The sequence below is a fragment of the Capra hircus genome, chromosome 19 (assembly GCF_001704415.2).
Source record: "Capra hircus breed San Clemente chromosome 19, ASM170441v1, whole genome shotgun sequence".
In the NCBI taxonomy this organism is placed as follows: domain Eukaryota; kingdom Metazoa; phylum Chordata; class Mammalia; order Artiodactyla; family Bovidae; genus Capra; species Capra hircus.
In genome coordinates this window covers 6,134,412-6,150,239 of record NC_030826.1, presented here as the reverse complement: position 1 = coordinate 6,150,239, position 15,828 = coordinate 6,134,412, and the positions used below count along the sequence as shown (strand labels likewise).

General features: G+C 40.7%; 1 pseudogene; it reads right to left on the bottom strand.

Moving 5' to 3' along the window:
- LOC102183099 overlaps positions 6,722-15,828 on the bottom strand; it is a 37,415-nt pseudogene continuing 28,308 nt past the window's right edge.

The following is a 15,828-nucleotide window of genomic DNA, read 5'->3' as shown; positions in this document are numbered from 1 at the left end:
TATCATCGGTGCTGTATAGATGGAGAAGTCTAGAGGCTACTGTAAAAATAAAACTGAAAACCAGAAGCAGGAGGCTTAAATCCAAAGCCTGAAAACATTAGAGAACTCTTGAATTCAGGGAACATTAAGCAATAGGAGCCCATCTAATGCCTTCATACCTACACCGAAACCAAGCTCCACCCAAGGGCCAACAAGTTCCAAAACAAGACATACCACGCAAATTCTCCAGCAACACAGGAACACTCCCCTGAGCTTCAATATACAGGCAGCTCAAAATTATCCCAAAACCTTTGATGTCTCGTAACCCATTACGGGTCACTCCGCTGCACTCCAGAGAGAAGAAACCCAGCTCCACCCACCAAAACTCCAACACAAGCCTCCCTAACCAGGAAACCTTGACAAGCCACTGATAGAACCCCACCCAAAGTGAGGAAGCTCCATAATAAAGAGAACTCCACAAATTACCAGAATATAAAAAGGCCACCCCAAACGCAGCAATATAACCAAGATGAAGAGACAGAGGAATACGCAGCAGGTAAAGGAACAGGACAGTTGCCCACCAAACCAAACAAAAGTGGAAGAAGTAGGGAATCTACCGGAGAAGGAATTCCGAATATTGATAGTGAAAATGATCCAAAATCTTGAAATCAAAATGGAATCACAGATAAATAGGCTAGAGACAAGGATTGAGAAGATGCAAGAAAGGTTTAACAAGGACCTAGAAGAAATAAAAAAGAGTCAAAATATAATGAATAATGCAATAAATGAGATCAGAAACACTCTGGAGGCAACAATTAGTAGAATAACGGAGGCAGAAGATAGGATTAGTGAAATGGAAGATAGAATGGTAGAAATAAATGAATCAGAGAGGAAACAAGAAAAACGAATTAAAAGAAATGAGGACAATCTCAGAGACCTCCAGGACAATATGAAATGCTCCAACATTCGAATTATAGGAGTCCCAGAAGAAGAAGACAGAAAGAAAGATCATGAGAAAATCCTTGAGGAGATAATAGTTGAAAACTTCCCTAAAATGGGGAAGGAAATAATCACCCAAGTCCAAGAAACACAGAGAGTTCCAAATAGGATAAACCCAAGGTGAAACACCCCAAGACACATATTAATCAAATTAACAAAGATCAAACACAAAGAACAAATATTAAAAGCATCAAGGGAAAAACAACAAATAACACACAAGGGGATTCCCATTAGGATAACAGCTGATCTTTCAATAGAAACTCTTCAGGCCAGGAGGGAATGGCAAGATATACTTAAAGTGATGAAAGACAATAACCTACAGCCCAGATTACTGTATCCAGCAAGGATCTCATTCAAATACGAAGGAGAAATCAAAAGCTTTACAGACAAGCAAAAGCTGAGAGAATTCAGCACCACCAAACCAGCTCTCCAACAAATTCTAAAGGATATTCTCTAGACAGGAAACACGAAAAGGGTGTATAAACCTGAACCCAAAACAATAAAGTAAATGGTAACGGGATCATACTTATCAATAATTACCTTAAACGTAAATGGGTTGAACGCCCCAACCAAAAGACAAAGACTGGCCGAATGGATACAAAAACAAGACCCCTCTATATGCTGCTTACAAGAGACCCACCTCAAAACAAGGGACACATACAGACTGAAAGTGAAGGGCTGGAAAAAGATATACCACGCAAATAGAGACCAAAAGAAAGCAGGAGTGGCAATACTCATATCCGATAAAATAGACTTTAAAACAAAGGCTGTGAAAAGAGACAAAGAAGGCCACTACATAATGATCAAAGGAACAATCCAAGAAGAAGATATAACAATTATAAATATATATGCACCCAATATAGGAGCACCGCAATATGTAAGACAAATGCTAACAAGTATGAAAGGGGAAATCAACAATAACACAATAATAGTGGGAGACTTTAATATCCCACTCACACCTATGGACAGATCAACTAAACAGAAAATTAACAAAGAAACGCAAACTTTAAATGATACATTAGATCAGTTAGACCTAATTGATATCTATAGGACATTTCACCCCAAAACAATGAATTTCACTTTTTTTTCAAGTGCTCATGGAACCTTCTCCAGGATAGATCACATCCTGGGCCATAAATCTAGCCTTGGTAAATTCAAAAAAATCGAAATCATTCCAAGCATCTTTTCTGACCATAATGCATTAAGATTAGATCTCAATTACAGGAGAAAAACTATTAAAAATTCCAACATATGGAGGTTGAACAACACACTTCTGAATAACCAACAAATCACAGAAGAAATCAAAAAAGAAATCAAAATATGCATAGAAACTAATGAAAATGAAAACACAACAACCCAAAACCTGTGGGACACTATAAAAGCAGTGCTAAGAGGAAAGTTCATAGCAATACAGGCATACCTCAAGAAACAAGAAAAAAGTCAAATAAATAACCTAACTCTGCAACTAAAGCAACTAGAAAAGGAAGAGTTGGAGAACCCCAGGGTTAGTAGAAGGAAAGAAATCTTAAAAATTAGGGCAGAAATAAATGCAAAAGAAACAAAAGAGACCATAGCAAAAATCAACAAAGCCAAAAGCTGGTTCTTTGAAAGGATAAATAAAATTGACAAACCATTAGCCAGACTCATCAAGAAGCAAAGAGAGAAAAATCAAATCAATAAAATTAGAAATGAAAATGGAGAGATCACAACAGACAACACAGAAATACAAAGGATCATAAGAGACTACTATCAGCAGTTGTATGACAATAAAATGGACAACGTGGAAGAAATGGACAAATTCTTAGAAAAGTACAATTTTCCAAAACTGAACCAGGAAGAAATAGAAAATCTTAACAGACCCATCACAAGCACAGAAATTGAAACAGTAATCAGAAATCTTCCAGCAAACAAAAGCCCAGGTCCAGACGGCTTCACAGCTGAATTCTACCAAAAATTTCTAGAAGAGCTAACACCTATCCTCCTCAAACTCTTCCAGAAAATTGCAGAGGAAGGTAAACTTCCAAACTCATTCTATGAGTCCACCATCACCCTAATACCGAAACCTGACAAAGATGTCACAAAAAAGGAAAACTACAGGCCAATATCACTGATGAACATAGATGCAAAAATCCTCAACAAAATTCTAGCAATCAGAATCCAACAACACATTAAAAAGATCATACACCATGACCAAGTGGGCTTTATCCCAGGGATGCAAGGATTCTTCAATATCTGCAAATCAATCAATGTAATTCACCACATTAACAAATTGAAAAATAAAAACCATATGATTATCTCAATAGATGCAGAGAAGGCCTTGGAAAAAATTCAACATCCATTTATGATAAAAACTCTCCAGAAAGCAGGAATAGAAGGAACATACCTCAACATAACAAAAACTATATATGACAAACCCACAGCAAACATTATCCTCAATGGTGAAAAATTGAAAGCATTTCTCCTAAAGTCAGGAACAAGACAAGGGTGTCCACTTTCACCGCTACTATTCAACATAGTTCTGGAAGTTTTGGCCACAGCAATTAGAGCAGAAAAAGAAATAAAAGGAATCCAAATTGGAAAAGAAGAAGTAAAACTCTCACTGTTTGCAGATGACATGATCCTCTACATGGAAAACCCTAAAGCCTCCACCAGAAAATTACTAGAGCTAATCAATGAATATAGTAAAGTTGCAGGATATAAAATCAACACACAGAAATCCCTTGCATTCCTATACACGAATAATGAGAAAGTAGAAAAAGAAATTAAGGAAACAATTCCATTCACCATTGCAACGAAAAGAATAAAATACTTAGGAATATATCTACCTAAAGAAACTAAAGACCTATATATAGAAAACTATAAAACACTGATGAAAGAAATCAAAGAGGACACTAATAGATGGAGAAATATACCATGTTCATGGATCGGAAGAATCAATATAGTGAAAATGAGTATACTACCCAAAGCAATTTACAAATTCAACGCAATCCCTGTCAAGCTACCAGCCACATTTTTCACAGAACTAGAACAAATAATTTCAAGATTTGTATGGAAATACAAAAAACCTCGAATAGCCAAAGCAATCTTGAGAAAGAAGAATGGAACTGAAGGAATCAACTTGCCTGACTTCAGGCTCTACTACAAAGCCACAGTCATCAAGACAGTATGGTACTGGCACAAAGACAGACATATAGATCAATGGAACAAAATAGAAAGCCCAGAGATAAATCCACACACATATGGACACCTTATCTTTGACAAAGGAGGCAAGAATATACAATGGAGTAAAGACAATCTCTTTAACAAGTGGTGCTGGGAAAACTGGTCAACCACTTGTAAAAGAATGAAACTAGATCACTTTCTAACACCCCACACAAAAATAAACTCAAAATGGATTAAAGATCTAAATGTAAGATCAGAAACTATAAAACTCCTAGAGGAGAACATAGGCAAAACACTCTCAGACATAAATCACAGCAGGATCCTCTATGATCCACCTCCCAGAATTCTGGAAATAAAAGCAAAAATAAACAAATGGGATCTAATTAAAATTAAAAGCTTCTGCACAACAAAGGAAACTATAAGCAAGGTGAAAAGACAGCCTTCGGAATGGGAGAAAATAATAGCAAATGAAGCAACTGACAAACAACTAATCTCAAAAATATACAAGCAACTTATGCAGCTCAATTCCAGAAAAATAAACGACCCAATCAAAAAATGGGCCAAAGTACTAAATAGACATTTCTCCATAGAAGACATACGGATGGCTAACAAACACATGAAAAGATGCTCAACATCACTCATTATTAGAGAAATGCAAATCAAAACCACAATGAGGTACCACTTCACACCAGTCAGAATGGCTGCGGTCCAAAAATCTGCAAGCAATAAATGCTGGAGAGGGTGTGGAGAAAAGAGAACCCTCCTACACTGTTGGTGGGAATGCAAACTAGTACAGCCACTATGGAGAACAGTGTGGAGATTCCCTAAAAAATTACAAATAGAACTACCTTATGACCCAGCAATCCCACTGCTGGGCATACACACCGAGGAAACCAGAATTGAAAGAGACACATGTACCCCAATGTTCATCGCAGCACTGTTTATAAGAGCCAGGACATGGAAACAACCTAGATGTCCATCAGCAGATGAATGGATAAGAAAGCTGTGGTACATATACACAATGGAGTATTACTCAGCCATTAAAAAGAATTCATTTGAATCAGTTCTAATGAGATGGATGAAACTGGAGCCAATTATACAGAGTGAAGTAAGCCAGAAAGAAAAACACCAATACAGTATACTAACACATATATATGGAATTTAGGAAGATGGCAATGACGACCCTGTATGCAAGACAGGAAAAAAGACACAGATGTGTATAACGGACTTTTGGACTCTGAGGGAGAGGGAGAGGGTGGGATGATTTGGGAGAATGGGAATTCTAACATGTATACTGTCATGTAAGAATTGAATCGCCAGTCCATGTCTGACGTAGGGTGCAGCATGCTTGGGGCTGGTGCATGGGGATGACCCAGAGAGATGTTGTGGGGAGGGAGGTGGGAGGGGGGTTCATATTTGGGAACGCATGTAAGAATTAAAGATTTTAAAATTAAAAACAAACAAACAAAAACAAAAAAAAACACGCTTTTGCACGCGCAGATATAGGAAGCTAGTTTTCTAGAATGAATACACATTTCTCTTCTTGTGATTTTGAGATATAAATCAGCTACTTGAAACCTTAATCTAATCATTTATGATACCAGAGAATGAGGGGAAAAGAGGCCTTTGTTATTTGGTATGTTAAATTACATGAGAAGCATTGTCAAATGAGTGATAAGCTTTTTCAGGTTATATTACATAGGCGAATGTTATTAATATGAAATATCTAAAACTTTGGTGTTCTGGTTATTGTAATCAAGTTTCTTTTTCTTTTTCTTTTTAGTAGAAAAATCAATTTATTTAAATGGAAAAAGCTACATTAAGATCTGTAAACAGTATCAATATAATATTGTCTATACAGAAAAAAATTCAGATGTGACTAGCAGCAAATAAAAGTTACACATTTTTCTACCTAGCAGTGCAATTAATTCACATTGTAATAAAGTTAAGCCAAGTATAACAAAACCAAAACAAGTGTTTCTCCATAATCAGTACACTGAGAATTACAGTGTAAAGATCATTTCAGGTTTAAGAAATCTGCAGTCAATCTACAGAATACCCCAAGACAAGGGACACAGACAGTTAATTCATTTCATTATCAGCTGTTGGGTTTTTTCAATACTGTTCACAGAAAAAAAAAAAATAACAAGTTGACATACATGTAGATAGAATATATTTAGTCTATACAGTAAAAAATACAAATTATAAAGTGAGATAGCAAAGAATGAAATCTGAATACATATTTATAAAACTGATGACATCTTAGATAACACGTACAGTATTTTTCATGTAAAAACATCTAGTTTTAGCAAACATAATTTGGTTGCTTTTCAGATGCATTGTAAGATCTTGTAAGCTGAAGATGGAGATGTCCAAGTATCTTAAAAACCATAATAAATGTCTTACTCAATACATACAAAATGATAAATGCTCTCATCACAGTCTCAAGAATATCTTTGGAAGTTTGTTTTGTCTCACTTCAGAAATACATTTAAAATGGTAAAAACCAAAAGATTTCATGGTACAGTGAAACAGTAAACAGTGCTCAATTTACTGCTAATGTTGAAAAAAACCTAGATTTTACAGTACTCTGGTATACATGAAATTATTTTTGACTTTACATTGCATATTTCTGAGTCCATTCTCTTGTGTGTCTGTTGTATTTTTCTTTGTCTGATTTATAGATTTGTATGATATCTGGTACTAAGGGGTCATCTGGATTAGGGTCACAAACAGAGAACGTATGGACAATAAAACTGTTGATACAGTCAGAGCTGTTGACTGCTGTGACCTCAGGATATCAAGACAAACACTTCCATTGCTGTTTATGTTTGGATGGTAAGTTTTTGTTGTGAAAGCAGCCTTTGATGGTTTAGAAGGATAGTCTGTCGGAAAATGTACAGTGAGAAAGAAGACTCCACCTTGATATGTGCTATCGGGAGGCCCCATAATAGTTGCTTGCTGGTGGAACAAGTCTCCCACAGGTCCAGCCGAACAGTGAGCAGGTGGGTAGCGCTGTAGACCCCTTAACTCTTTCTGAATCCGCTTCAGCCATGAGTCAGGGAGGGTGGCGGGCCTGCGGGAGACGGCGGCTGCGGGGCTCAAGGGCGTGCGGTCGGTCGGGGGGTGCTCAGATCGCCGGCTGCTCCTGCTTGGCTGGCTCAGCCGGGTGGGTCCCCGCTCGCTGCTGTCTGGCTCGCTCTCTTAATCAAGTTTCTCGATTGATTATGTAGTAATTAGTTGACCTTCTCTGAGTTCCGAAGGGTAGATTCAATCTGTTGTTAAAAAGAGAAGGAAGGGAATGCAGAAGCAAAGGAGCAGTCAAGAAACTACAGTGTAACCGTAGGTCAGGGTCCTAGTTCTTCCTCAAGGAATATACATTGCTTACCACCTCCAGAGGGAACAACAAAGCAGCAAGCTCAAGGGCCCAACAGGTTCCCAAGTATGGTTGCTTTTGCTCCCAGGGTGGTTTTTGAGGGTCTCCTTTGGTTCCCTCTTGTGACACTAGAACTGTTAAAACATAAACTGAGACATATTAAAAATAAACTTGACTCAGCATACAAACAATCAGACTCAAAGGAACTTCAGGGGTATACAAAATGAGAGGCTTTCTTAGGCAGAAGGGAGCAAGAATAGGAAGTTACATTAAGAAGAAAGCAAGTTGATGTGTGTTAAGTTTCTACAGTTGCGGCCAACTCTTTGCGATCTTATGGATCACAGCCAGCCAGGCTCCTCTGTCCATGGGATTTTCCAGGCATGAGTACTGGAGTGGGTTGCCACACCCTCCTTCAGGGGATCTTCCCTACCCAGGGATCATACCTGCATCTCTTATATTTCCTGCGTTGGTAGGCAGGTTCTTTATCACTAGCGCCATCTGGGAAGACCCTGGTTGATTATCTTAAATTTTCTTTTCTTTAATCTATTAGGAAGATTAAGGCAATTCCTGATTGACTAGTTTGAGGTTACATTTCTGGGAGAGCCAAACCTCTATGTAAGTCTTGGTTTGGTAAGTGGAGTTTCGCATAAGTGACTCCATTTGGGGCTTGCTGTCTTGTTTTTAAGAGTGGTTAGCCATAGTCTCTTAAAATATTACATATTTCCCTTACATAACTGATAGTCTCTCATTATCACAAACTGTGTACAGATTCCACGTCCTCTGTAATTCCCAGGTGGCATTAGTGATAACACATCTGCCAACACAGGAGACGGGTTGGATCCCTTGGTTAGCAAGAGCCCCTGGAGAAGGAAATGGCAATCCCCTCCAGTATTCTTGCCTGGAGAATCCCATCGACAGAGAAGCCTGGTAGACTACAGTCCATAGCGTCGCAAAGAGTCAGACACAACGGAGTGACTTAGCAGGCAGAATTTGTTCACCTTTGTGAACTCCACTGCCTAGCACTGAACCTGGCACATCAGGTAGAGAAATTGCAAACTCACTTACGTAGCATGCTGCCTCGTTGTGTTCCATTATTATATCTGATGAAATGGAGCACATATCATATGTATCCAAGCAGATATACATAAAAATGCATATACATACATTAGCAGTACAAATAATTTTTCTGAAGCCCTTCTATTTTGTTGGTTCTAAGCTCTGAGGACCTCAGTAAATAATGTGCTTTTGTGTTCTTAAGCATATATATATATATATACATAGGCTTCCCGGGTTGTGCTAGTGGTAAAGAATCCACCTGCCAATGTGGGAGATGGAAGAGACATGGGTTTGATCCCTGCGTAGGGAAGATCCTGTGGAACAGGAAATGGCAACCCATTCCAGTATTCTCGCCTGGAAAATTTCATGGGCAGGGGAGCCTGGCGGGCTACAGGCCATGAGGTTGCAAACAGTCAGATGTGACTGAGTGTGTGCACATATGCACACACACACACACACACACACACACACACACACACACATTTCTTCCTTGTAGTTGGGGAGGAGTTTAAAAAATCAAACTTTGGGAAAAGCAGACCTGCTTACATTTGATATGACTTCCCTGTTTCTCTACCGTTTCTGGCTCTTGCAGTGGCTCTGCTCTTACTGGATGTGTGATACAGTCACACTGGGAGGTGTACTGACAACATGGGCCAGGAGCACCAGGGGTCATGCACATGGACAGTCTCTCATCTCTCTTCTCTGATTAAACTTCTGAGTCCGATGCTCTACTTTGGAAACTAGATTTGAGTGGGGGCTTCTCAGAGTTCTGCCTCACAGTGGGAAAGAAGGATTCATAGAACAGGCTTAGAGCATCTTGGAGAGCACCCCCACACCATGCTGGAGGAATGCTGGAGATGGTGAACCGTGGGCAAATGAGCAGCTGTTAAGATTGAGTATGTCTCATCAGGTCACTACTCAGCCCCAAATCCTTCAAAACATACTGGCATTCTGGGTATAAAGTAAAAGTCCTTGCCATGTCTCTAAGGATCTCCCACAGCCTCACCGCCTCCTTCTTCAGCCACATGTGAGATGCCTTCTTCCACTCTTATTACTCAGACCTACTGGCTTTCAGTTGTTCCTGCAACATGACTGGCTCTCCTGCTTGAGGGATTTTATGGAAATGGTTCCTTCCATGTGGAATAGCTTTCTTCTTCAACACTCACCCAGCCAACTCCAACATGTTCTGCCCAACCCCTCAAACTTGGTTAGCCCCCTTTACTTGCCCCCTCTCACAACTCATCACCTTTTAACAGCTTGCCTGCTGTGTCTTCACTGGATCATAGCTCTTCGAAGGTGGACCCCACATGTCTCCCTCATCCTAGGAGCTACCATGCTGTCCCCTGGCCAGATGGATGCCAGACCATTGAGAAATATCTGTGAAGTGAACACACATATCAAAGCACCTAAAGACAATTCCCTGAGCCGGCTGGGTGGTGCTTCTGGAAACATGAGAATTAAATGGACTTTCCTGCTTTCTCTCTTTCAGCCCAGTAGGGAAGCAGGGGTTTTGAAGGGCAGGCCCTAGATATGAGGATGCTGGGTGTGAAATCTCAGCCAGAGAGCCAGGTCAAGACTCTCACTGTGAAATAGGAACATTTTCAGGAAATGACTCTCTGCTGGAATTTCTCATTTCCAAGGTGTTCATTAACTTTAAACTGTTATACAGTATGAATAATTCGCCTGTGGGAAAAGAAATTAACACTGACTGAAGTGCTACTTTCGTCATCAAAATTCTGAAATCTTGACTAATCTCAGCTGAATTCAGTCCAGACTGAGCCATTTCCATAATATTAAAGTATAACCAGTAACCACACCAACAAAACCACCCCTTAACAAATAAAGGATCTGGTGGTCTCAAGAAAAGACCAATCAGAAACTGAGGAATCTGTAACCCCTAAAATGATAGCGTGGGGAAGAATTTGGCTTGAATTAAACTCAGTTCAGTTCAGTTCAGTTCAGTCGCTCAGTCTTGTCTGACTCTGCGACCCCATGGACTGCAGCACGCCAGGCTTCCCTGTCCTTCACCACCTCCTGGAAGGTGCTCAAACTCATGTCCATTGAGTTGGTGATGCCATCCAACCATCTCATCCTCTGTCGTCCCCTTCTCCTCTTGCTTTATTAAACTTTCAAATAGTATTTAACGTAATCAAATCAAACCTCTCTGTCTGGATAGGTTTTGCAGAGGAAAAACACCCAGAGGGGTGTGTGTCGTGTGGTCAGTCTTCTCCAGATCATTAAAGTCACTCATTAAGTACCATCTGAGTGCCTAATGCCAGCTTTACTCTTGGTTCAGAGGTTCTCAGTTTCCCACGTAATCTCATATATCAGTGCTGTATGGTTCTGTCTTCTTCATATTAGCAAGCACAAATGTGAATGGGTCTTCACTCTGCTAATTATAGCAGGCTTAGTGACTTTTTTCAACTTCCTTATCTAAAAGCTCATTATTCTCAGTATTCTCAGAGTTCTTAGCAGATCATCAAACACAGTTTAAAAATATAGTTTCTATGACAGCATTTCATATTGATTCTCTGCTCAAACACTATAATCTTAGTGCTTGGGTCTGAATGACTCTATGCATAAAATGTCAACTTGACCTGTATTATATGAGACATTTAGATTCAATTTACCTAAAATTCTAGCTATATTACAAATGGTGATATTTTAATTATACATCTATGAAGTATTCACCTTTTTGCATAATTCTATCCATATGACCACAGTGACTGGCAGGAATTGACATATGGTTTAGCGGGAATCATGGGATAGTTTGGGATCAACTGGAAAGAAAGGCTGTCTTTTTTTGACTTAGCATGAACCTGGGAAGATGTAGGCCTGCCTTTGGCTCTTAGAAGACATTCTGCCATCAAACATGGCCCAACATCAAAGAAACCTTAGAGAACAGAGCTCATTCCTAATGTCAGATTTGAGCCCTTGTACCAAATCCCTACCTGGGACCACTGTGCCCCTGGCCTTGCGTGTGAGTGAGCCTGAGATTCCATCTCATGTTCCAGTCCATGACAAGACCTCAAGATTCTGCTGTCTAAGGCTGTACCCAAGCTCTGCCTGTCACCAAACATGGCCCCTCAGGTGCTACTGGGGGCAAAGCAGCCACGGGGGACACAGACATCAAGGTGGCCATTGAAGGGACTGCTGGTGGACAAGTCTTCCTCCTGGAATCATTGGTTTAGAGGAAGAGCAGTCAGGAATGATGAGCAATCATTTGAATGTGGAGATCTTAGAACAAGCTCATATTGACTGCCAGAACTCATTTGAACAAAGATTCTAAAAGGAGAGAAACAAACAAATAAAAATGTATACTTATTACTGAAGTAAAACTCAGTTATGATCTTTTAAATATAAAATAGCATTTTATCTGCTACATTTTAAAAAATGTGGTTGGATCACATTTGGACTTGCAAACCAAAGAGACTTAACTTGATGCATTCTCACAGAAGGATCAAGGTAGGGAGGAGAGTGTAGACAGGACAAGTACAAGTCACTCTGTATTTATTTGGTATTCAGTACACTTCCTTTTCCTGAGAGAAAACACATGGTCTGAGATATACTGTGAATAAACCCTCTATTTCTACCTTTATGTCCTGAATTTTTATGCCCATTAATCGCGGTTTGTACTATCACAGTATTTAAAATCTTTCCCTGAGATTATTTTAAGGCTGTGCATTTTGCCACAGAATAGCTTCCCTTCTGAAGTTCAAGAGAAAAGTAGAAAAAGGGAAGTATTCTGGTGGTGAGAGAGGCAGATAACAGAATTACTGAAAAAAAGGTATAGAGTTAACCACAACACTAATTCATATTTCCCTGACCATGAACTTCATCCTTTCAACATCTCCAAACATTCTAGCAAGGAAATTCGTTTCCTGCTTAAAAGAAAATTTATCTCAATGCTGTGTACAAAGCAGGTTGGCTCTTGCTAACCACCAGCATTATCATAATGCCTCAGTTTCTGTTAAAATGCAGAGCTGGAGTGCTGAAGAACTGATGCTTTTGAACTGTGGTGTTAGAGAAGACTCTTGAGGGTCCCTTGGACTGCAAGGAGATCCAACCAGTCCATCCTAAAGGAAATCAGTCCTGAATATTCATTGGAAGGATTGATGCTGAAGCTGATACTCCAATACTTTGGTCATCTGATGTGAGGAACTGACTCATTGGAAAAGACCCAAAAATGCTGGGAAAGATTGAAGGCAGGAAGAGAAGGGGACGACAGAGGATGAGATGTTTGGATGGCATCACCGACTCAATGGACATGAGTTTGAGTAAATTCCTGGAGTTGGTGGTGGACAGGGAAGCCTGGCATGCTGCAAAGAGTCAGTCACAAATGACTCACAAAGAGTCAGAAACAACTGAGTGACTGAACTGAACTGAGTGAGGTGTGGACAGACTTCTCCCGGGGCATATGGGAAAGAGAAAAACCCAGGCAGGAATGATAAGAAAGCTATATGCTTTGTCAAGCCTGCACTGTTTTCAAAACAGTTTGAAATCAAAACAGTTAATGATCCTCCCCAAGCAGGAATGGGGAGAGACTTAGTGGATTATCATCTCAAGTCAGGTAAATCAAGTCAGCAAGGCAGAAGGCAAAAGGACATGAGTCTTCCAGTCCTGGTGCACTGAGTCAGCTATGAAGGCAGTGTAACTTCAGCCGGAATCACCCTCCTGTGCGGCAATGACTCACATTTGGGAAGGCGCCTGCTAGCTGGGATCAGCTTCTCGTAGGTGGTGCTATCAGTCCTCCAGTCATGACCACCCTAGAGTGTCTCAGTGGAATGACCATGTTCCCTACTGAGGACTCCCCTTTTTAGAAATAAACAGGCAGTGGTTTCCATAATCTGACCCACATTCAACAGTGGAGGAAGGCAGTGGGTCCTGGATGGGAAGACTGGGAAAGGAAGCCCAGAGTCAGGCAAACACACTCAAGGACAAGATGCTGGTGAGTGTGCAGGCCTTTGAGGATGGAAAAGAGAAACGCAGGCTGAGCATTAGTGCTTGTGGCACTTCTGAGGGCATTAGTCCATGGACGTCATTCCATGGACATGAGGCTTGCAAATCTCTCTCTTAGATTCTCCTCCAGTGCTTTAGACAGGCATTCACCACATTTTTCAAGTAGGTGGGAATTTCATTCTGCAAATGAAAAGACACTGTCACTTCTATTCCCATATACCAATTGCTCCTGATTCTCAGGATGTGGTGAAGGTGAAGGAAGACAGCGAGGGAAATATATATGACAATAGGGCGCATGAGCAGATTTCTACAGAGTGTTACTACAGATGATGACAAAAGGTAAGACACTGCAAGGAGATCCAACCAGTCCATTCTGAAGGAGATCAACCCTGGGATTTCTTTGGAAGGAATGATGCTAAAGCTGAAGCTCCAGTACTTTGGCTACCTCATGCAAAGAGTTGACTCATTGGAAAAGACTGATGCTGGGAGGGATTGGGGGCAGGAGGAGAAGGGGACGACAGAGAATGAGATGGCTGGATGGTATCACTGACTCCATGGACGTGAGTCTGAGTGAACTCCGGGAGATGGTGATGGACAGGAAGGCCTGGCGTGCTGCAATTCATGGGGTCACAAAGAGTTGGACATGACTGAGCAACTGAACTGAACTGAACTGGACTGAGGGCATAGGTAAGGCAGGTACCGCTGTTGTAAAATCTTGCTGTATATTTTATATTTGTCTAATAAAATGCTAAGGTATTTCTAAGACATCATTTTTTAAAAGGAAAATGAAAGCATGTAATGAGATTGGCTTGGACTAAGGGATGCTTCCAGAGAAATGAGAGAAAGAACTTGCTTTACTGAGTTAGAAAATGGCAAGAGTCGGGAGCATAAGGCAGGATATGTCATCCTTTACTTAGTGTTGAACATGGTTCAAGACTTCCCGCAAATGTTCTATTTACCCCTCACTTCATGGCAAATAGATGGGGAAACAGTGGAAACAGTTTCAGACTTTATTTTTCTGGGCTCCAAAATCACTGCAGATGGTAATTGCAGCCATGAAGTTAAAAGACGCTTACTCCTTGGAAGGAAAGTTATGACCAACCTAGATAGCATATTAAAAAGCAGAGATATTACTTTGCCAACAAAGGTCTGTCTAGTCAAGGCTATAGTTTTTCCACTGGTGATGTATGGATGTGAGAGTTGGACTGTGAAGAAAGCTGAGTGCCCAAGAATTGATGCTTTTGAACTGTGGTGTTGGAGAAGACTCTTGAAAGTCCTTTGGGCTGCAAGGAGATCCAACCAGTCCATCCTAAAGGAGATCAGTCCTGGGTGTTCATTGGAAGGACTGATGTTGAAGCTGAAACTCCAATAGTTTAGCCACCTGATGTGAAGAACTGAATCATTTGAAAAGACCTTGATGCTGGGAAAGATTGAAGACAGGAGGAGAAGGGGATGGTAGTGGATGAGATGGTTGGATGGCATCACAGACTCAATGGACGTGGATTTGGGTGGACTCCGGGAGTTGGTGATGGACAGGGAGGCCTGGCGTGCTGTGGTTCAGGGGGGTCACAAAGAGTCGGACATAATTGAGTGACTGAACTGAACTGAACTACAGAGTGGGAATATCCATCTCCATTCTTAGAAGGAAGAAATTGCTGGGTTACCTAGATTACATAGTCAGAATCAGGGTGAAGGTTCAAAATATGATGTTTTACTCAAGTCTATGTGCTTTTTCACTCTCCCAAGGGATTGGTGAGTCCCCAGCCTGTAAGTAGGACCATGCAAAACAGACTGAATGGTGCCCATGCTTTCAGATCCTAGGCAGTCTCTAGTGATCTTGGCACCACTGAGTTCTTTCTCCTTACAGAAAAAGAAAATAAGAACAAAGCCGGAGGCTTCCCCAAGCTTGGATACGGCCTGTTGTCTCCTAAGCCAGGTTGGCCTAACTCCTCCATAAGCAGATGCAGGGTCCACAGGCACCCTAATTTCTACAAGGAACAGACTATTATCTGGAGATTCCAGAGAGTGACCCTGGTGGGATCTCTGAGAGAAAGCAGATTCAAGCCAAAAATGTTTTGTCTTTTCTTCTAGCCTTTATCCTGGATGTCGGCAAACCTAGTCCTAATCAGAGTCAGTCAACCAAACTGATCATAAAACAGCTTCATAAGTCCTGTGAAGTGTATCTTTTCAGGCTGACAGCCCTACCTGCCTCCTGGAGTCTTCTCTTGGCAGCCCACTTGAGAGCCAGTTTGGAACTGAACAATTTAGGTTATCGAAGTAAAACATGAAAACTAGAG